The 23,745-nt window shown below is 42.2% G+C and overlaps 1 long non-coding RNA gene across 1 annotated transcript in view; it reads left to right on the top strand.

The window, feature by feature from the left end:
• LOC130361974 (uncharacterized) overlaps positions 1-23,745 on the top strand; it is a 58,031-nt gene that overhangs the window by 2,134 nt on the left and 32,152 nt on the right. The window lies entirely within an intron of this gene.

Here is a 23,745-nt window from a genome sequence, read left to right as displayed (position 1 = left end):
AACAACAATACTAATATCTGCAAATTTTTGTACTATTTGTCAAATGTTAGATAAAATATTTTATCACATCCATGCCAACTGTTTGAAGTATGGAAAGCGCATTTAGTTCTGAACAAGCTAGAATGATATTTTTGATAGAAAGCCACCGAAAAATAATCCCCTTATGTTTGTAGTGTTCCATCCAGACTCAGAATGCGCCGGTTTCATTCTGTGATATAATAAGAACTCATCATATTGTTAGGAACAAACAAAATCAGTTTTGACAATGCAACAGGATAAAATGTTTCTACTGAGGGTTTACGTCATTGTCCCTAAAGTAAGAAACATCCTTCTTGCTACGATCTTGTCCAGCATTAGTCACAACATCAATCAGTCTTTATTTAGAGAACTTGTGTTTAAGAAGCAGATGCATTAGGTTTATTAAAAAATGAAATGATTGAAAAGAAGCTGCTGCCATTGGGCACAAATGAAAGACTCTCTAAATGTTTTCTCCTTACCATGTAATCTATGAAGGAGGTATTTTCTATGAATAAATTATCTCGATTACCATATGAATTTCTTCATACAAGGAATATTTACATCTGTGCCTGCATTTAAATAAAGATAAACCTTAAACCTTTGTGATTCCAGCAAATCATTGCACTACATTAAGTAAATAGGCAGATTAAATTCAATGAACTGCAAAGCAAATACAAAGCCTGTTCACAATGACGGATTTTATAAATAGGATCAAAAGTTACTGAAATTAATAAGTAAAGGTTTCTATTTTTTCTGAATCAATTTAAATTGAATAGTCATTTGAAAATAAATACAAGACTGAGATTGTCAACCTGGGAAACACTTAAAGGGGTGCTCCACTAGAAAACATCTTATTTTTTACATAAACTGGTGCGAGAAAGTTAAACAGATTTGTAAATTACTTCTATTTAAAAATATGAATCCTTCCAGTACTTGTCGGCTGCTATATGGTCCACAGGAAGTTCTTTTCTTTCTGGATTTTCTTTCTGTCTGACCACAGTGCTCTCAGCTGACATCTCTGTCCATTTTAGGAACTTTCCAGAGCAGGATAGGTTTGCTATGGGGTTTTCTCCTACTCTGGACAGTTCCTAGAGAGCACTGTGGTCAGACCGAAAATAAATTTAAAAAGAAAAGAACTTCCTGTGGACCATATAGCAGCTGATAAGTACTGGAAGGATTAAGATTTTTAAATAGAAGTAATTTACAAATCTGTTTAACTTTCTGGCACCAGTTGATTTAAAAAAAAAAAAAAAAAAAAAAGGTTTCCAGTGGAGTACCCCTTAATAAAAGGCAATATGTGTACTCTGAATGGCATATTAACCCTTTGCTGCAAAACGCTGTGTATAAGCGGTGCAGCGGCACGGCAGGGGTATGAGGTGAGCTCAGTTCACATCGTACACGGATGGTCCCAGATGCAATTATTAGCCAGGGCCTGTGCCTAATGCCGGACATCACTGATCAGGCCATTGTCCAGTAGACGCAGCAATCAAAGTTCATGGCGGTCTAAAATTGCAAAAATCTGTTCTGGGCTGCTCAGCAGAGCTGATCGGGACCGAAAATGCAATGTCCCGATCAGCTGTAAGGACAGAGGAAAGTCACTTACCTCCTTCCTTGGTGTCTGATAAGTGCTCCTATGCTGCAGCCAGCCATTGCAGGCTGTACAATGGAGCACCAATAACACTGATCAATGCTTTCCTATGGAGCAGTATTGATCAATGTATGCAGTCTTAAGATTTCAGGTAAAAGTCTCCTATAGGAACAAACATTTTTTGACTAAAGTGTTAAAAAAATAAGTTAATACCATATATTTCTTGGATAGGGTGGAGGAATTGATTGCAAACTTACATTGTCCCATCGGTACTATATATGTTGTGAATGGTTCCTATAAACCCACCTACTCACTATCTCCATCAACGGAAGCGGCTGTTTCACACGTTTTTATGGTCGGGTAAAAAAACATGTTTACTCTATTCTCTTCTCCTTCAGAGCAGTGGGACGGGGGTCCCAGACATCTCCCGTTTATATAAAGCTGTACACTTACAGAGGTGGGCGGAACTAGTTGCAGAGTTGTGATCTCCTGTTTCAGATTGGAGCATCACCACTTTGCACAGGTGACAAGACTGGCTTCTAGGTCTAAATCGCTTCCCTCGAAACATTCACTCAGGGCAGTGACTAACCCTCTGAAGAAAGCAACCTTATTCCTTAAACAGACATATGACCGTGGATGCTCTGATGCAGCCACACCTGGAAGGGCCCTCTCCCCGGCGATGCCTAGCTCCCTTGTCCCTTACATCACCCACCCTCAATCAATAGTCATAGACGATGTCTGGTCGCAACTGGACCACATCCCCATTAGTGACCTGTGCCCTGCTAAATCACCCGCATCCCCTGGGCATATCCAGACATTGTTGCCGACAGCTGCGCTTAACTTATTTCATCACTATTTAATCAGGAGGGCATGTGTGACGATGCTCAGGGTGTGTGCGTCCTGGGGGCCGACCTAAACTGGCTAGAGAGGCTGGCCTTGACGGACCCTCATTCGAAGCTTACTCTACGTATAATACATTCTAATATGGCTCGGGGAACGGAGTCCACGGATCTGCTGTTCTTGCTCTCTTGGGAGAAAGAACTGGGTATATCTTCAACGAGGGAGGAACGACAGGAAGTACTGAGACATTCTCATGGCTTCTCCAGGTGTGTCAAGCTGCAGGAGGGCCACTACAAACTTCTTACTAGATCATATCACACCCCGGACCTATTGCATCATTGGGGTTTGGCAGCGACGGACAAGTGCTGGAGATGTCAAGCGGAAAAGGGCATCTTCTCCCATATTTGGTGGTTCTGCCCAGCCATAACTCCGTTCTGGACAGATATTGGTAGACTGATATCCACTGTTCTTTGCAGACAGATTAGGTTGACACCTGCTCTGGTACTCTTGGGACTCTCTAATGCTGATTGCAACCTTCATAAAAAGTCGCTGGTGGTGTACCTGCTCTCCATAGCGAAGGCCTTGATACCCCTGCATTGGTTACAGGTCTCGCCTCCCACAGTAGCCCAATAGTATCAGAAGGTGTGCAAGGAATTGGCAAGTTGGAGCACACACACTCACGATAGCTTTTTGAAAATCTGGGCGCCCTGGTTGAATTCTTCTGCGACACTGTTACATGACCCCCCCCCCCCCCTCCTCTTCTCACTTTGCCCCTCCTCCACCTTTTTCCTCTTCATACCCTCCGCCCTAGCCTGGGTCTCTCTTCTCTTTGTCCTCTCTCGGGACCGGACCTCCCTTCTCCCTACTCCCTTTTCTCTCTCTCTCTATCCATCTATTCTCAGGCCTCTCTTCCCACTTCTTTCCCCTTCTCGTTTCTACCTCGTGACTTTTCCCTTTCGCTCTTCCAGTGTTGTCCTTTTCCACTTCTTCTCTCTCTTTTTCCTCCATGCCTTCTTTGTTTGATCACTAGTTCTCTACTCCATGTTTATTGTCCCTGTCCCTTGTAAGTGAGAGTCGTGGTCTGGACGTATGGACCTCTGATGGCCCACTTGATTTCAACTGCCTTATAGCACATTCGTGTCTTCCATGCTTAGGTATGACGCTAACCTGGTTCGGGTAGCCAACACTCTGGGACAGATTTCGTAGGACCCGTGGTGGGGAACCCTCCTCTCCCGGTCTATGGCACAAACTCCCCCCCCCCCCTTTCATTTTATGTAGAACATTGAGCTACAGATTACAGGTAGCCTGGAATTTTTGCACAACATGGGCTCATATGGGGGTAGCTGATCTTGAAGCTGGGATTGTGGTTGCCATTTCCCATGTTGCTGTTATATGCTGTCTTAACCTGTGACCCCTGGGCTCAGTTTTGTAAACTGAGTTTTGTGACCTGTGTGTCACAATGTACAAAATGTACACTTACTTTCTTGGTTGTATATGTTCCCTCTGTGTTCTTGGATTTATGCAAAACTTAAATAAAGAATTGATTAAAAAAAAAAGTTAATAAATGTGAATTAACCTAAAAGTTTTTCCCATTTTTAAAATAAAATTATGTAAACATAAATATAAATATATGTGGTATCGCCGCGTGTGCAAATGTTCAAACTATTTAAATATAAGGTTAATTTCACCACAAAATTTTATGTAAAATAATACCAAATTCAAGAATTGCATATTTTTGGTCGCTTCTTATACCAGAAAAAAATTCTTAAAAAGCAATCAAAACAAAAATGGTATCCCTAAAAACCTAAGACCATGGCACAATAAATGAGCTCTCATATGTCCCTACCTACACAAAAATAAACAATTTTAAACATACAAATTTTCTAAAAGTAGTAAAATAAAACAAAACCTATATACCGTATATACTTGAGTATAAGCAGAGTTTTTCAGCACGATTTTTTGTGCTGAAAACGCCACCCTCATCTTATACTCGAGTGAACAAAAAAAAAATATTGCTTTAGGCATACCGGTGGGGAGGTGGGCCGGGCCGTCCATCTTCACTGCAGGGACCATCCGCATTCCCGTGGGGAGGGTGAGCTGGTCGGGGCCGTCCATCTTAACCGGGAGGCACTCTTCTCCGCTCCGGGCCATCCCCGGACTAGTGATGCTGCATTGACGCTGCCGCGCAAGGATGTCCATGCTGGGCAGACATATGACATCATCAGGGGCGTCTCTGCGCACAGAGGTCTGCTGTGCACGGACGTCCCTGCCTGGTGGCGTCAATGCAGGGTCTCTAGTCCGAGGATGGCCCGGAGCAGAGAAGAAGGCCTCCCGCTGAAGATGGACGGCCCGTACCAGCTCACCCTCCCACCGGAATGCAGATGGTCCCTGCAGTGAAGATGGACGGCCCGGCTCACCCTCCCTGGACGGTCCCTGCAGCTACTAGAGCAACAACTGGGGAGGTGAGAAGAAAACGAAAGGGGGGTCTGGATGATGACAGGGGGTCATATGGACAGGGGTGAAATTAGGGGCCTTGGCTTATATTCGGAACGGCTAATACGAGAGTATATGCGGTAAGTTTGGTATCATTCTGTACCAGGTTGAATTCACACCACGTTTTTGCAATACAGTTCCCACATACCATACATTTTCAATTTGAAAACCGTACGGAATCTTATTGAAAACCATATGCATTGATTCTCCATTGAAAAACTTATCCCAAATGATGCATCTGGTTGTGTACTTTTTGCGTCTTGTATGGTTTTGTCCATTTTTTCCCCGTATCCAAAACCATAGCCTACCACAGTTTTTTTGTCCGGGTAAAAAAAATGTATTGAAACCGTACATGGTTCTTTAACATGGGAATCAATGAGAACCATAGAAAACCGTATGTGCGTACGGTTCCATCCGACATCATTTTTCAAACCGTATACGATATTCAACAATATACAGGTTAAAATTTGTACACATTTGATACAGTTTAGTCTGGTTTTCAGGAATCTGTTTATTATCAAAAACCTGATACGGGAACTGTATTGCAAAAACGTGGTGTGAATGCAGCCTCATTCTAATCATATGGACCTAGAGAATGGATATAACATGTCATTTGTACAGAAAAGTATGTTGCGTAGAAGCAAGAGCCCCCAAAACTTGCTAAGTTACTTTTTTTTTCTCTTCACACAAATGTTTTGTTTTTTTTTCATTTTGCTGTAAATTTGGTGGTAAAATGGGTGATGTCATTACAGAGAACAGTTGTTTTCGCAAAAAAATAGCCCTTATATGGGTCTGTAAGTGGAAAATTAAAGCGTTATGGCTTTTGGAAAGACAAAGAGGAAAAAACGAAAGTGCAAAAAAAAAAAAATGTCCCTAAGGGGTTAAAGCGGACTGTCACCAAGAATATGCTTGTGAAGCTGCGCACACAGGCCCTTATTTACTAAGAGTGTTGTGTAGGTTTCTTTGTAGGTTTTAATTCCCTACAATTTATATTCCACGGTATTTACTAAGCTTTCCCTACAGTTTCCACTTTCCCTACATTTTGCTTTTTACACATGCTCTGATCTGTCAGGTTTTCCTCAGCTGAAATCCACCACATTTTATGTGAAAACCTTAGTAAATATGTTGTTTTTTTGTGAAAATGTCGGGAACACGCCCCTTTTCGGAGACCATGCCCCCTTTCCCCGCAGGTTTTCTTAGCAAAATGGAGAGTTAGGTGGGTTTTTTTCAATTCTGGCACAAATTCTGGTGCAAAATCTGGCGCGGACAGAATTTCTGGTGCAATGCGACAGAATCTGGCGCACAACCCGACAAAACATGTCATATTATAGGCATACCGAGTCAAGCCAACAGTCGGAGAAGCAGTGACCAGGTTCCACTCTGCTTCTCTCCAGTTACGTCAGGCAGTAAGGGCTCACCTGCAATCAACTGAGCGAGAAGCGAGCAGCCATGGGGCCCCAGTGCAGAGTGCATCCTGGGCCCCTCTTATGTCTCACAGTGGACTGACAGATGACGCATGCAGCAGAGCTGCACAGGTAGGTGAGCCTGTGTGTTAATCAACTACCTGACTTGGCCAGAGAGAGGCAGTGCAGCTCCGGGCCCTGCCTCTTTGACTGTTGGCCTGACTTCCGGGGGGATTATAAAGTTGTTTTTCATAACTATAAAGCTGCCAAGATTATTGATAATGGTATGCCATAAAGCCCTAGTGCAGCTTCACATGTATATTAGTGGCAACAGTTGTGCCTTAAGGTACTGCTTGGCCTAATACGTGCAAAACATGAATTCTGTTGCTAAAGCATGCGCTATATGGGCTTGGATCTGTATAGCACAGGATACTTTTTGTATCTGGGGAGTGTAGTATTGATTGATAACAATAAACAGTATGTACAACTAATTTAGGAAATGAATGCACTGTAAATTTGAATACTGTATGGTGCCAGGAATTATAACATATTGTGTGGCAGTATTATTTAGGTTACAGCTATATACTTGCCACTTTGTTTTATTGCTTAAGGGAGTTCAAGGGGTATTCCAGTAATTTTTTTCTTCAGACTTTGAGCCATGATGCCAAGTTCTAATACTGTGTAATCTGCTTCTATTACCTCCATGCACCACTTGTCCCATTACAGGCACAGGCCCACACCTGGAAGTGCCTTAGTGCATGTGTTTATAGTTTTCTCTCTATAAACACAAAATCCTGTAAATATATGGCTGGAAATTCTCATCAAGAAAAAGGTGGTCAGAACTTTTCCGACCTGTGTGTTTCCCAATAGTAAAGAGAATGGAATCATGCAAGTCTGAAACAACATTCCTCACTTATAAAAACCCCAAACTCTTGGTAAATTAGGGCCAATATGTCATAGGTTACATGATTTCCAGGGAAATGTGGCTATGCTGCAGTGGGTGGGTGAATAGTATGACTTCAGTAGACCATGTGACTTATGACATACTGGCCCTTATTTACTATTGCAAACCCGACATGTTTTTTCAGGTTATGCGCCAGATTCTGCGCCAAAACCCCCGACTAACTCTCCATTATACTAAGAAAACCTTAAAATGGGGCGTGGCCATTTGGGAAATGGGGCGTGGTAACCGAAAAGGGTCGTGTTCCCAACATTTTCACAAAAACCCAACATATTTACTAAGGTTTCCACATAAAATGTGGTGGATTTCAGAGAAAAACCCGACAGATCAGAGCATGTGTAAAAAAAAAAAAGCAAAGTGTAGGGAAAGTGGAAACAGTAGGGAAACCTTAGTAAATACCGTGGAAAATAAATTGTAGGGAATTAAAACCCACAAAGAAACCTACACAACACTCTTAGTAAATAAGGGCCATTGTCTCTGGCTGTAAGGAATGCTGAGAAAGGTCAGAGACAACAGTAAAATAAAAAGACTTGCACTACACTCCCGGGTGTGGGTCCTGTGCATGAAAACAGGACAAAGTAATACTGTGTAAGAACATATAACACAGTATTACAACTTGGCATAATGGGCTCAAAGGCTGAAGAAAATCCTGAAATACCCTTTTAAAGGCAATCCACGGGCAGCATGTCATATTTCATTCTGTTTTCCAGACCTTTCATAATGGAGAGCAATCAAAGAAAATGGAAGTAACTGTAAAACAACAGCCATTACTACTATGAAGGTACATCCTTTACAGTAAAAGCCTTTCTCACTATCGTAAAGGTATCTCTATCAAAACAAAGAGTGGGATCCTGTTAAAGAGTTATCTGCATCATTTGGACAAAGGATCATTTAGGCCAGCATTTCTCAAAGTTTGAGCTTCTTAGGGTGCATGCACACTACGTTTCTTAAGATACGGGACCGTATACGGCTGGGGAGAGGGGGGCGGAGAGTCGGGGGTGGGGCAACCACACGCTGCCGTATGCGGTCCCGTATCTAATGTATTTCAATGAGCGACCGGAGTGAAACGCTGCCTCCGGTTGGCTTCGTTTTGCCCCGTATACGGTTTCCCGACCGGACCTAAAAACGCTGTTAGTAGATCCGGTCGGGAAACCGTATACGGGCCAAAATGGAGCCGACCGGAGGCAGCCTTTCACTCTGGTCGCTCATTGAAATACATTAGATACAGGACCGCATACGGCAGCGTGCGATTGCCCCACCCCCGACTCTCCGCCCCCCTCTCCCCAGCCGTATACGGTCCCGTATCTTAAGAAACGTAGTGTGCATGCACCCTAAGTGTGGTGCTGGTCTTTGGCACTGCTAGACATCAATATGAAGCAGGAATTTCAGAGCAGTAGAGTGAGTAAAGTGAAATGATGCTGCCAGTGGCGTTACACTGTATCATTTATTCAGGGTTTTTTTCGGAATGGGGGGGGGGTGCGGTTGTCAAGAGGCGTTTTGTACCTAGCTGTGGTATTTGATTGTGATTTTAGGATCTTCAACCTATTCTGCTGCCAGTATCCAACTGTTGAACTTAATCAGTTCCCAATCCCAATGAAATGAAAATACTGCTCACTCTTCAAGAAGACCTATAGGGGGAGATTTATCAAAGCTGTCTATTTCCCGCATCAGTATAGACCAAACTACAGAGCATTAGGCCGATCTATTGTGCGCCCAATTTATCAAAAGTCACACGGCTCTTGATAAATTCTGCGCACAGATTTGGGATCTATGCTTTAGACTGTATTTAAACCTGCTCCAGCATGGTCTGACATTTCAGCGTAATTTTGCGTGACGCTATTGATAAATTCAGCATCAAGGCATTTTTCTGTCTAAAATAGACTAGAATGCATCATGTACTAAAAATCCTCTAAAGCAAAAGTCGCTAAAAAGGTGCACATATTTTGACTGCGACTTTCTGTGCGACAAATTAAGACGGGACAAAACAGTCTAAGTCCATTGATAAATCTCCCCCATAGCATCTATTATATGCAACCCAAACACCCCTATGTCTTGGTCTCCTATCATGTATAGTAGAAATACAGATAATAACAAACATCAGACTTTTACACTGCCAGGATAGATATATTGGGGAAATCCTCAGTTGCCACTGTCATGTTTACATTAACCCCCTTGTAAACTATTTTGAAGCATATCTATAAAGAAACACATTTTTAGATGGAAGTAATCATGGTAAATTATATTTCAACCTAAATGATATATTAGTAACTGTGTGTGTGTGTGTGTGTGTGTGTGTGTGTGTAGACCTCTAGTGAACTAAAATGAGAAAATAAACTAATAAAAACTAATTCAAAGCTCTTACGGATATTTATGAAATGAGTTAGAATACCAAATGAGCAGTCAAAGGAAGTGAATATGGCATTTACAATGAACCAATTACATAAGCAATTGGAAAAATTACTTACAAGCACTAACATAATTTTAGAGGAAAAGCAGAGAAAAAGAATTGTGTTCTATTAGTTCAAAAACTGTGGGAAAAGCAAAAGTGCTAAAAGCTCAGAATATTTCAATATTAGAATGATCTTTTCAAAGGATCTTCTGAGGGGGCATAAGGAAAATGCCTGTGGAAAACGAAACATACTCATCTGCGGTCCAGGAAGGGATTGAAGTTACATCAATTATGCAGAATGAAACTACACAAATTGACAAAAAAAAATAAAAATAATGATACCAGATCGAAATGTTGGATTGCTGCAAAATAGCATATAGTTATGTCTCAGGCAGATATGGAAATTATTACAGGTGTGGTGGGAGTAGACACTGAGTCCGGCCACAAGCTTTAAAGTGCTACCCCTACAGCCCTTTAACCACTTAAAGGGGTACTCCGCCCCTAGACATCTTATCCCCTATCCAAGTAACAAACCCTGTGTTTCACAACCAATGTGCCTCCAGCTGTTGCATAACTACAACTCCCAGCATGTATGGTCTGACAGTGCAGGCTGGGAGTTGTAGTTTTGCAACAGTTGAAGGTGTCTCCTCCCCCCCCCCCATTCACATGGGCGGGGATTTACAGCGAGTTTTCTGCTGCACGTTCTAGATGCGGCAAATTTTACACCGTAGCTCAATCTCCCAGTGAGAGACTCACTGTAAACCCCCGCCCGTGTAAATGTACCCTAAAAACAGTACACTACACAAAATAAAAAGTAAAACACTACATATACACATACCCCTACACAGTTACACCCCCCCCCCCCCCAACCCAATAAAAATAAAAAAACGTCTTGTACGGCACTGTTTCCAAAACGGAGCCTCCAGCTGTTGAAAAATAACAACTCTCAGTATTTCTGGACAGCCACTGACTGTCAAGGTATGCTGGGAGTTTTGCAACAGCTGGAGACACCCTGTTTGGGAAACAATGCCATAGGGTATTTTGGTGGTGGATGCAGATCCCCAATTTAGGCCTCAAATGCACATGGCGCTCTCTCGCTATGGTGCCCTGTCGTATATCAAGGCAACAGTTTAATGCCACATATGGGGTATTTCCATACTCAAAGAAATTGTGTTACAAATTTTGGGGGGCTTTTTCTCCTTTTAACCCTTATGAAAATGTAAAGTTGGGGTCTACACCAGCATGTTAGTGTTACATAAAGGAGATAACTGCCTTATCCGTGTATCCAGACCTGCTATCTGCCTTGACCTTCTGCTACGTCTGACTACGCTACTGCATTATCCTTCTGTACCTTGCCTTGCTACCTGTGTGGTCGGGCCATGTCAGGGGTAGCGACCTGGGTGTTTCCTGGTGCAGCAAACCTTGCGGCGGGCTCTGGTGAAGACCAGTGGCACCTTAAACTCCACTCCCAGATATGGTCCGTGTCATCAGCCACACAGGTTAGTGGATCCACGTCCAGCTCTGTTACAGATCTGCTGACAAATAAGAGCAGCTCCCACAGTTTGCATATCCCCCATTCAGAAACAGGTTGCATGTTCATAACACACCTCTGTATCTACGAAAATCAATTTCCAGGCACAAGGATATTTGGTGTTACGGCACCCATTACATGACCTACAATAGACAACCAATCACTGTCACCATTTGTGGCATTGTGAATGAGAAAGCTGAACTGCTATGGCTTCAAACTGTATTGTCTTTATGTTCTGTTAGAGATCCGCTGTTACACCTAGCGCTCCGTCCGAACACGCTGGCCGTGAGCGCTCCCCTGCTCCGACCGCTTCTGCTGGCAGGCCCGGGATTTGCATTGCGGGACGTGGGCTTTCACTCACCTTCCCTATCTACTGTTCCCCCTGTAGTCTTGCATCGCCGGTGCATGTGTCCCTTCCTCCTAGGGTGCGCACGCCGGTGCTTTAAGATTTAAAGGGCCATTGCACCCTTGATTGTTGCTTCACCTGTGCCTTGTCTATTAGTGTGATCACCTCCCACACCTCCTTGCCAGATCTTTGCACCTAGTGCCTCAGAGAAAGCGGTCATTGTGTTTGCCTTTCTGTGTTTAGGACTACTCCGCTTATGACCTGATTACGTTCCTGTGCCGCCAGCCTACTGACCTTGCTAAGCCGTAACTACGCTTCTGTACCACCTGTCCTGCCTTCCTGCCAACCTCTCTACGTGTCATCTCTCATGAGTCAAGTTATATCTAGCAGCCTGCGTGGTCGAGTCGCGCCAGGGGTAGCAACCTGGGTGCCGCCTGCCGCAGCAAGACCATCCCGCTTTTCGGCAAGCTCTGGTGAAATGAAGCAGCACCTTAGACACTGCTCCCTGGTACGGTTCATGTCATCTTCCACACAGGTCCAGAGGATCCACTACAACCTGCCGTAAAATCTGCAAATGGTTAGGTTAGAGTATGGAAGCCTCATTGGTGACGGTTTCAGTCATGCATTGGCAGTGGAGCAACACACTGTCTCAACTTCTGTGTGATGATCTGGGGAGCCATCACATACGACAGTCGGTCACCCCTAGTAGTGATATGAGGGACATTAAAGCTTAGCAATATGTGCTGGACAACCTGTTGGGACAGACGTTGCCTCTCATGGCAGGGCTTCCACCTGATATTTTTCAGCAGAATAATGCTTGCCCACACACAGAAAGGGTTTTCCACAAATATCCCTACCAGATTGCAGGACTTCCCTGGCCTGCCAGATCACTAAATTTCTCAACATTCAAGCATTTATGGTAACCCAGCTTTGGCAACCGATGAGTATACAAGATCTACAGGCCCAATTGCAACATCTGTCAATAAATGTACCATAGGATGCCAATTAGAACCTGTATGCCTCCATGCCTAACTGTATCTGATCTTGTATCCAGGCTACAGGGGGCATAACATGGTACTAGAGCCTCCTTTCAGTTGTTCAGTTTTCCCTAATAAAGGTAACTCTTTCACTAATATTGTAATCACTGATATATGTCATTACTACATTTACACATAAAAAGTAAAAAAAATTCCAAAAACATCCTCTTTGTTTTTACATGTTGATGATGTACATGCAAACAATAGGATGTACCAACATGCACTATTCATTTAAATAATCCATTAGTTCTTTGTAACTCCTGCAAATACAGAGGTAAAAAAAAACTGTTGAAAAAAGTTGCAGTGCTACACAATCAGCAATGATGACTGCCTGCCGCTCATCATAAGCACTTTTGTCATTAGTTGTCACGCAGTTTTATACTATGTGCACACACTGCTTTTTGACCAGTTTTTGGAGCTGAGAACAGCTAAAAAGGAAGACAAAAACAAAAAAAATAAAAATAAAAACTACAGTTTTATCAGCCATTTCTTTCCTTTTGGAGCTTTTTTCAGCTGTTTATGGCTCAAAATCAGGTAAAATAAAGTGTTTGAATATATACATCATACAAGTTATCATTGCTGATTGCGTTGGCACTGCTATTGTGCTAATATAAACAGGAGTGGGGCAATAAGCATTCCCGCTGGGAAGCTACAGCGGTTGAAGTAAGTATTGATCCCATGAAGAAAGAGAGGTTCAAAAAGACATGGAAAGCCAAGAGAACAGCTGAAATCTATTAGCAATTAAAAAGCTATCCAGCCCCTAGACAGTGCAAATAAATATCAGGTGGTTCATTCCCAATTGACAAAAAGGTCTCATTATCAAGGTGTCACAGAAGAAACATCATAATGGGCAAAAGCAAATAGCTGTAAATATCCGGCTAATATCATAAAGGAGATAACTGGCCAAATGTGGAAAAATAGAAACTTAAATAAAATCGACATGGTGCTTTTTGCAAGATTTCTGACAGAGGAATGAAAAAAAATATTCAAAAGAGTTGCCCATGACCCAAGGACCACTTGTCGAGAGCTTCAAAAGGGGTTAGGGGTACTGTTCTCTCAAAAAACAGTATTTAGTGAGAAAAATGATCACATGTTCAATACTTGTTTCACCAGTTGTATGTTCACACACTGTTTTTGAGTTTAAAAACAACCATTTAAGAATCTCTAAAAAGGCTGACATTTTTTTTTTTTAACCTTTTGGGTTGTTTTTTGGTCCTTTTGGTTTTTAACTGTATTTGCAGCAGTTTTTGGGCCTAAAATATCACTATTTTAATTTGGTCTGCTTATTTGGCCATTAGCAGACCAAAAAAAAACTGTCCAAATTACAGACCCACACCAATGTAACAATAAGCAGGGAGTAGGCATGTAATGGCTGGAATAGTGGATTTGCTGTACCACTGAGGATGATGGTGAAAGCTGCACCAGAGAGCGGAGTCTAAGGAGCCGCTGGTTTTCACCAGAGCCCGCCGCAAAGCGGGATGGACTTGCTGCGGCAGGAAAACTCCCAGGTCACTACCCCTGATGCGACTTGCCCACAGTGGCGGCTAAGGTGAGGCCCAGTACAGACTAGTATGGAAGGACTCTTGGTAAGGGACGGGCAGGAAGGTCAGGGACGGCAGCAAGATACAGTGGACAGGAATGTAGCAGACAGAACTGGTACACGGTAAAGCAAAACACAATTGGGATACACTTTTTCAATGGCAAGGTAGCACAAAGATCCAGCAGGGGTCAAAGGAAGTGAGAATACTTTATAGGGTCAGTGCCCGGCAATAGCCAATTACGGATGCGCTGGCCCTTCAAATTTTAGAGAGCCGGCACACGTGCCCTAGGAAGTGGGTGCATGCACACTGGCTGTCAGGAGAAACAGAGGAGCGTCCAGCATGTCCGTCCGTGGTGCGAGTTGTAACAAGGCACACATCATTCTTTCCAACAACTGTGGGAATACAGCCAGACAGCCTTGTGGTCCTTTATTGTATCCTGGGCTGTCTGCCTATACATGGCATGAGTCCGATTTCATCATAGAAATTTCCAGTGACAAATCAAAGGGGCAGTCCCCCTTATTCTCTGCCATTTGTATTCTGTCATCAAAAGTCAAGCAAGGAACATTTAGCTTTTTCAGAGGTGACATGGTCAGCACTTGACTAAAATGGGCAGCTATGTACAACAGAATATGGGAAAATGACAATGCCGTATAGTAAAACCGATCTTTACAGAGGAGGAAGTCAGATTTTCTGCTTGTCGTATTCTTTTACAAGATGTTGTAAAGCGTTAAATACCCATTATGTGGAAATAGAATTTTTAGTTTCAAACTGTGAAAGCAGCACCCTGCACTATGTATAATGAGAAAAAAATGAAGGCTATAGGTGGAAGTTCTAAACATAATACCTCATAATACCTCACAAATACTCCTATTGCAGGATAAAAAAATTATTTTGCGTCACAAAACAGCAAGGAATAATTTCCTCTGATGTAGAATTTGTCAGGAACAAAAAGCAAATCTGCCTTGTATCAAAAAGCCATAAACGGTTTCTTTTAATCCATATTACTAATAAAAACAATTTGGGCCAATATTTTGGTCTGTACATACAATGCATTTGGAAAGTCTTCCAACAATTTATTATTTTAACATTTAATCATGTTGTGGATTTGTGCTAAAAAAAAAAAAAAAATAATCACATCCCCCCCCTTCATTCTGCATTCAATACCCCATAATAAAAACAAAATGTTACAAATCTTTGCCAAGTTATTGAAAAGAAAAAAATGAAAATATTGCATTGCCATAAATATTCAGTATTTATATTCAGAGTAGAGATTTCATCCTCCAGTTTTCTTGGATATAATGCCACAAGGTCTGCACACCTGGATTTAGGGATTTTGTAATGTTTTCTGCAGATCTTCTCAAGCTGCACCAGGTTAAATGGTGACTGTCCCTCCAGAGAGGTTTGATTGGGTTCAAATTAAGGGTACGTTCCCACCTGGGGTATACAAAATCTGCAGCAGCAACAGGAAAAAGGCTGCGTATCCCTCGCTCACCATACTCACAAGGCCTTCCGGCGGCCACCCTATGTGTGTAGCGAGTTTTGGAGGCGGAGGCACGCTTCCCAGTCACGCCGGCAAACGGCCCCGCCTCCAAAACTCACTGCACACATAGGGCTGCCGCCGGAAGGCCTTGTGAGTATGGTGAGCGAGGGATACGCAGCGTATTTCCCACTGTTGCTGCAGATTTTGCGCAGCGTGAAATATGCTGCGTAAACACCAGGTGGGAACGTACCCTAAAGGGGTATAAGGGGTATTCCAGGATTTTTATTTATTTTATTTGACTGCACTATAGGGGCTGTAAAGTTAGTGTTTTAATATAGTATAGTAACTGTACCTGTGATTGATGGATGGCCTTGCATTTTCCCAGGTTTCAGTGTTGCCCGAGACATTATATCACTAATCAAGTATTAACCCCTTTCTGACCCATGACATACATGTACGTCATGAACAGGAATGTTTTCCCGACCTATGACGTACATGTACGTCATGCAGATACTGGACGCTACTCGTGGCATCCCGCTGCGCCCGGTAAGATGGTGGCTATTACTAATAGGGGGGGGGGGGGTTTCTTTTACGCCCCCCCTCACTGCGATCACTACTATCAGCCGATGGCAGCTTACACAATAAAAATCCTGGGCAGAACGGTGTGTGTGTGTCCCCATGTGGCATTTTTTCAAAGAAATTGTGGCGTTTTTCTCCCATAGAAGTCTATGGGAGTGAAAAAAAGCCAAGAAAGATGTCATATGGGTTTTAACTTTCACGTTTTTGCTGGCGGTTTTTACTATTTTTTGTCCTGTACGGAGCCCCTGTGCTGTAGAACAAGAGCGTGTCACAACCCCTGCCTGAAGTGGAGGCCGCCACGCCCCCTGCCATATAGTTCTATTGGAGAGCCGTTCGGCAACCTTCGGCTCTCCCATAGAGCTTAATGGAGGGGGCGTGGCGGCCTCCACTTCAGGCAGGGGTTGTGACGCGCTCCTGTGCCTTCGGATAGGGGATACGTTTTTATGCACGGGACTTATCCTTTAATGAAGCACAGTGGACATATGGCAGCACAATGACACAGTCTGGAGGAGGCAGCAGCCTATGTAGGCCGCAGAGCAGCACAATGAGAGAGTAGTGTTTCAGTTTGTCCTCCCTCTCAGTGGTGCAGGCCTGACCCAGTAGGGCTACTGGGTAGATCCTGCCAGTATCATATACTTGTCTAAATTAGAGGATTTCCTCCAGGTCAGATTGCACCAACGATGGTTAACATTATGGTGATGCCCCAGAATTTCCAAGAGTACTTATGACCACTAAGCCACTACCATTCTCACTTCGTCCTCCTGACTTTCCACAGATGCTTATGCAGCCAATACATGGGCTTAACCTAAGCATGGTAAACATAGTCCAGAATTAAGTAACTGACTTTGTCCCAGATTTATAAAGCTATCTTAGTCAAAAACTGTGATATATCTAAATCAACTACTCATCAGTCTCCAAATTTACCAGAGCAATTTGAGAAAGTATGGTTCAATACTCAGGAGAACATAATCAATTTTGAAGTTGGCAATGTGGGGCTTTGTTTATGGTCATCTCAATAAGGCTGGGTTCACACTACGATTTGAACTACGGTTCCCGTAAACGGCTGGGAGGAGGGGTGGGCGGGGCTTAATCGCGGTCGACCACTTTTTGCCTGCGGTCCGGAAACTGCATACGGCCGAAAAAGCAGCCGACCGGAGGCTGCGGTTCACTCCGGTCGGCTCATAGACATACATTAACTAAGGTTCCCGAATATGGCTGAGTGCGGGCGCCACGATTAAGCCCCGCCCACCCCTCCTCCCAGCCGTAAACGGGAACCGTAGTTCAAATCGTAGTGTGAACCCAGCCTAAGGTGTGCTGGACACTGCTGTACTGGTTGTTTATAACTCAGTAGTGAGTGTTGAAGCCAAGGTCAGGCAATTTTTTGCTACTTGCTCTAACAAGCAGCTGCCTATCCTGCAAGCCTATATAGTCAAATTGCAACTGTGGTTCACAATGCCCAATAGCCTCTACTCAAAATTTCTCACTTTTACAGTTTGACCTTACTTATGAAACCCCAATTAAAATTTTTGCTGATTTCGTTCCTTATTGAGTCCCAATGTATATAGCTTTTGTTTTATTTTAGTACAAATATATATATATATATATATATATATATATATGCTAAAAATTGCCCTATTCCTATTTTTTCCAACTGAAGGGGCTGCGTGAGAACTCCTTTTTGGGCCCTGATCTGTAGATTTTATTGGTACAATTTTAATTCAGAAGGGACTTATTGATAATTTTTTCTTCTTTTTTTCTCATATACGATGTGATCAAAAATTTACAATTTGGGCATATTTTTTTTGCTTTGACAGAGAACAGCAGATCCAGCAACTACACCACCAATGACATGTGGCAAGCACAGTTTACATGTCCTTGTCAGTTTTGACTGCAGCACCTAAATAGTTAATAGCGGACTACGGAGATACCTATTTAGCCGTGGCCCTTTGCTGCTGAAAACAGCTAGGTATGGAGCAGGGTTGCTTCCTGCGCTCTCTCCATGCACCATTCATTGCAAAATTATGGTCTGATTACAGTGGCATCCTACATAATTTTGGGAGTCAGTGGGACTTATTCTATTGATGGTTGTCCATTGAGTTTGCATAGAGAGATCCCATTAAAGGGGACCTAATTAACAGGGTAAGTGCAATGAAAAGTTCTGCACTCAGGCTGCGAATCGCAGTTGTCTAGGTGGCAGTCCACAGGATAGGAATAAGTGTCTGTCCCCGGGGGATCGTGACCAGTGGAACCCCTTGCGATCTCCTGCCCAGCACCCCAACTCTTTCCATGGACTGAGCAACCTCTGCTCCATGACAACTGTCGACCATAGCGCAAAGCTGGGACGGCCATGACTCTTCACATATCTCTATAGGTGAGCCGGAGATACACCACTCTTATCTCCAGCTCTCCCATAAAGATATATGGAGAGGCGTATCGGCCATAGTTATGTGCCGTGGTCGATAGTAATCCGTGCACAGAGGTCACTTCATGCATGGAGGGGGCCGGGTGTGAGATTGCAGCGGGGGTTGAGAGGTACTCCCAGCGGTTGGACCCCCCCACGATCAGACACCTATCCCCTATCCTGTGGATTGGGGATAAAATGTTTTGCACCGCAGTACCCCTTCAAGTATATAAATATCAAATTGATAGTATAAATGCATTCGTTTCTCTGTGAATACAGAAATGTGTATAGGAGTTACATAATAGGATAGTTAGGTATTGTAATATAGGACACAATTGTCAAATTGTAAAATACTGTTCAAACTCTACTGTGCCTTTTCAAAATATATTTACTGATTCCCAAATATATTTACTGATTTCCAAATATATTTACCGATCTTTTCTACTGCATGCGAATAGCTGGCTATTAAGAAAAAAAAAAAAAAGTTTCTGCATAGATTTTAGAGATAAGCGAAGTTACAGTGATTCGATTCGTCTGATTCTAAGACCATTTTAACTTGGGATATAAAGCCTAAGAATGTGAAGGATTTTTAACAGTGGCTCAGGCTTTTTAGAAATCTTAAAAATTGTCTAATCCAAGTTTTAAATCAACTATTAATACAAAAATGTGAGACAAAGTATGATGCCTTTTTGCTGCATATAGACCACCTCCCTTCTTTCCTCTCGTGAACATCTCTATTCTTTTTGGACAATTATGTTAAAAAGATGTCAAATAAAACACTTGGGGGGGGGGGTATTCATCAAGAGTGGTGGGGGTGAACGTCTTTTTACCCCATTAATGTGGTGGGAACTGTGTAGCTGCACCAAGTTTATTTCATGATGCAGGGCATATGATAAATCTGGTGCTGATCACATTTCTTTCTTCAGTACACCACTTTGTATGGTACCCATCTGCAACTTTTTGTGTGATTTTTTTATTCTGTGCGACAAAATATGCAACTTTTTAATAATTCCATTTCAGTCAGTTTGTAAGCCAGGTCAGGGCTGGTGTAGATTTGCACCTAAGTTAGCACAGATGCGACAAACTAAAAAGTCGCACATCATAATTTCCTGACCGCTGCATCATATCAACTGAAACCACAACTTGGTATGTTTTTTTTTTTAAAGTCTTCCAAATGAAAAGTCTCAAAGCAGCATATGAGAAACTGTGCCACAAATGTACACCACAAAACCAGGGTAAAACCAGTGATAAATCCCCCCTTACATTTCAGAATGTTGGCATTCTTTGCGCCAAATTGGCACAATGTTATTATTGTCCTTCAGTGATTCCCACTAGCTGAGGGATCTATAAGGGTCAAACTGTAGACACACACTAAGACACTTGGCTAAATTATAGCTCCTTTTTGTATGAAGCCAAAACCAGGCAGCCATAGAAGATTTAACTCTAGCTTCCACATACCTTCAATCTCAGAACACTCAATTGGATGTCATATATCCAAAGCATTTTCTTCAATAGTAACATTGGGAGATATTTATCAAAACCTGTGTAGAGGAAAAGTGGGGCAGGCGCCCATAGCAACCAATCAGATTGAATCTTTCAGTTTTCAGAGGCCTTTTTAAAAATGAAAGAAGCAATCTGTTTGGTTACTACTTTTCCTCTGCACAGGTGTAGATAAATTCCCGCTATAGTTTTGAGTAGATAACTCTGTACATACAGAAACTTATGAATCATGGAATAGTGGCACATGGAAGTCTCTGCTGCTGCAAAGTGCAAAGTCGCATGGAGTTGAGTGTGTCACCGTAATTTCTCTTGTACACAGAAATGAGCCCAAGAACTCATGCACACTGCCCACACTGTTACACAGGCTTGTAGTGCGGGTGGTCCTGATTAAAACGCTTGTTACCTGGTTAAAAATGGGTCAGCGCTTCTTCAGATATCTTTATTTTTAGATTTCTGTTATTCCCTGGCTTGGGACTCAGTGGGAGGTGTTATCATCTGGGACTCGGCCACACGTCATTCTAGCTGGGCGGAGCTGCTGCCCGGCTCATGAATATTCATGAACTTATCCCCGTAATCTAACTCCTTTTTCTAGGTCAGGTGGGGAGGACCACGCATGAGGATAAGGTCATGAATATTCATGAGCTGGGCGGCAGCTCCGCCCAGCTATGATGACATGTGGCCGAGTCCCAGATGATAACACCTCCCACTGAGTCCCAAGCCAGGGAATAACAGAAAACTAAAAATAAAGATATCTTAAGAAGCGCTGAACCATTTTTAACCAGGTAAGGAGCGTTTTAATCAGGACCACCCGCACTACAAGCCTGTGTAACAGGTTTAGTGCGGGTGATTCTGATGACAGATTTCCTTTAAAAAAAAACATGAGTAGGCCCTTGCTGCAAAATAAATAAATATATATATTTTTATATATATATATATATATATATATATATATATATATTTTACATTTATTTGCAATAGAATCATAAAACAATAGAATGCAAGTTTAAGCTGTTCATCATATCCACTTCAGCTTCAGAGATTATATAGTACGTGATCGGTTTTCACTGTGAAACAAAAAGATTGCTGTATCAAGTCTCACACAGGACAAGGATTTCGTTTTTACATATTTTTGTTTTCTTGGTCCCATGTAGTCTATTTTAATATTTGATACAAATAAGGAATTCTTAAAATGCTACATAACTTGCTTCCAGTGTTCTGAAGAAGAAAAGCCATTTAACCCCTTAAGGACTTCTGTTTTTGCATTTTCATTTTTTCCTCATCACCTTCTAAAAATCATAACGCTTTCAATTTTGCACATAAAATTCCATATGAATATGGCTTATTTTTTGCGCCACCAATTCTACTTTGCAGCGACAGTCATTTTACCAAAAAATCCACGGCAAAATGGAAAAAAATTCATTGTCCGACAAAATTGAAGAAAAAATTTCATTTTGTAAATTTTGGGGGCTTCCGTTTCTACATAGTACATTTTTCAGTAAAAATGACACCTGATCTTTATTCTGTAGGTCCATACGGTTAAAATGATACCCTACTATAGGTTTGATTTTGTCGTACTTCTGAAAAAAATCATAACTACATGCAGGAAAATATATACGTTTAATATTGTCATCTTCTGACCCCTATAACTTTTTCATTCTTCCATGTACGGGCTGGTATGAGTGCTCATTTTTTACGCCGTGTGCTGAAGTTTTTATCGGTAGCATTTTTGCATTGATTGGACTTTTTGATCGCTTTTTATTAATTTTTTTATGATATAAAAAGTGACCAAAAATACGCTATGTTGGACTTTTTTTGCGCATACGCCATTGACCGTGCGATTTAATTAACAATATATTTTATAGTTCTGACATTTACGCACGCGGCGATACCACATGTTTATTTTTATTTACAGTTTTTTTTTATGGGAAAAGGGGAGTGATTCAAACTTTTATTAGGGAAAGGGTTAAATGACCTTTGTTAACTTTTTTTTTGCAGTGTTATTAGCTCCCATAGGGACCTATAACACTGCACACACTGATCTTTTACCCTGATCTTTTACCCATGGATCAGCGAGATAGGGGCTAGATTGCCTGTAGCTCAGGCTTGGAGCAATCAAACCCAGATTGGATGCGACGGAACAAGGTAAGGGGGTCTCCGCTCGCGTCCTAGCTGATCGGGACATCGTGATTTTATCGCGATGTCCCGATCAGCCCGACTGAGCTGCCGGGAAGCGTTTACTTTCACTTTCAGACGCGGCGGTCAACTTTGATCGCCACGTCTGAAGGGTTAATAGCGCGCGGCACAATGATTGGTGCCGCGCACTATTAGCCCAGGGTCCTGGCTTTGACCAGCAGCCGGGACCGACCCGGTGTGATGCAGGGTCACAGTGTGACCCTGTTTTAAACACCGGGACCAGGCTCAGGGCGTACAGGTACGCCCTGAGTCCTTAAAAGGTTAAATTACATACTAAGAACATTTTACCAATAGCTGTGATTTGAATACAAGGTATGTGTTTCAGGGTGTTCAAAAAAGATTTCACTGGCTGTCAACTAACAGATAACAATTGCTATATAGAGATCCCTCACTCAAGCCGACCAGGGAGCAGTAAACCAGACCTGCATGGGAGACTAGTTACCCAGGATCCGGTAACATTTTTAATCTACGATTACTATAAAATGTTGAAGCGTATCAGTAATTTATAGTGTGGTAGGATCACGATACCTGCACCAGTTTTATGTTGCCTGTAGTTTGGGAGGAATAAAACTGACAAGTTCCTTTTAACCCTTTGACCATAAAAAATGGTCAAGTGCAAAATGTTCAACTCGTTTATTAGTTTGTGCATATACAGTCATTGCCGTAAATTTTGGCACCAGTGAAATTTATCAAGAAAATTAAATATTTCTCACAGAAAAGGATTGCAGTAACACATGTTTTGCTATACACATGTTTATTCCCTTTGTGTGTATTAGAACTAATCATAAAAAAAAAGGGAGGAAAAAAAGGAAATTTTACCCAATGTCACACCAAACTCCAAAAATGGGCTGGACAAAATTATTGGCACCCTTAACTTAATATATGGTTGCACACCCTTTGGAAAAAAACTGAAATCAGTCACTTCCTATAATCGTCAATAAGAGAGACCCGGAGCAGTTTGCAGAGGAAGAGTGGTCCATCATTCCGGCTGAGAGGTGTAAGAAGCTTATTGATGGTTATAGGAAGCAACTGATTTCAGTTATTTTTTCCAAAGGGTGTGCAACCAAATATTAAGTTAAGGGTGCCAATCATTTTGTCCAACCCATTTTTGGAGTTTGGTGTGATAATACATTCAATTTGTTTTTTCTCCCTTTTTTGGTTTAGTTCCAATACACACAAAGGGAATAAACGTGTGTAGCAAAATGTGTGTTACTGCAATCCATTTCTGTGAGAAATACTTAATTTTCTAGAAAAATTTCAGGGGTGTCAACATTTACGGCCATAACTGTACATAATCCAATGCTTTCTATAGAATGGACGTCTGTCTGTATATCCTCTATAGGCAATGATATGCCAGATTAGGAGGAGGGTAGGTTCCCTATTGTGTACAGCACAAGCTTATCCTGTCTGGATATGGTAAACTCAAAAAGCGGTGTAGCCACCCA

The sequence above is a fragment of the Hyla sarda genome, chromosome 3 (genome assembly GCF_029499605.1).
Source record: "Hyla sarda isolate aHylSar1 chromosome 3, aHylSar1.hap1, whole genome shotgun sequence".
NCBI classification, from domain to species: Eukaryota; Metazoa; Chordata; class Amphibia; order Anura; family Hylidae; genus Hyla; species Hyla sarda.
This window is presented reverse-complemented; position numbering and strand designations above follow the sequence as displayed.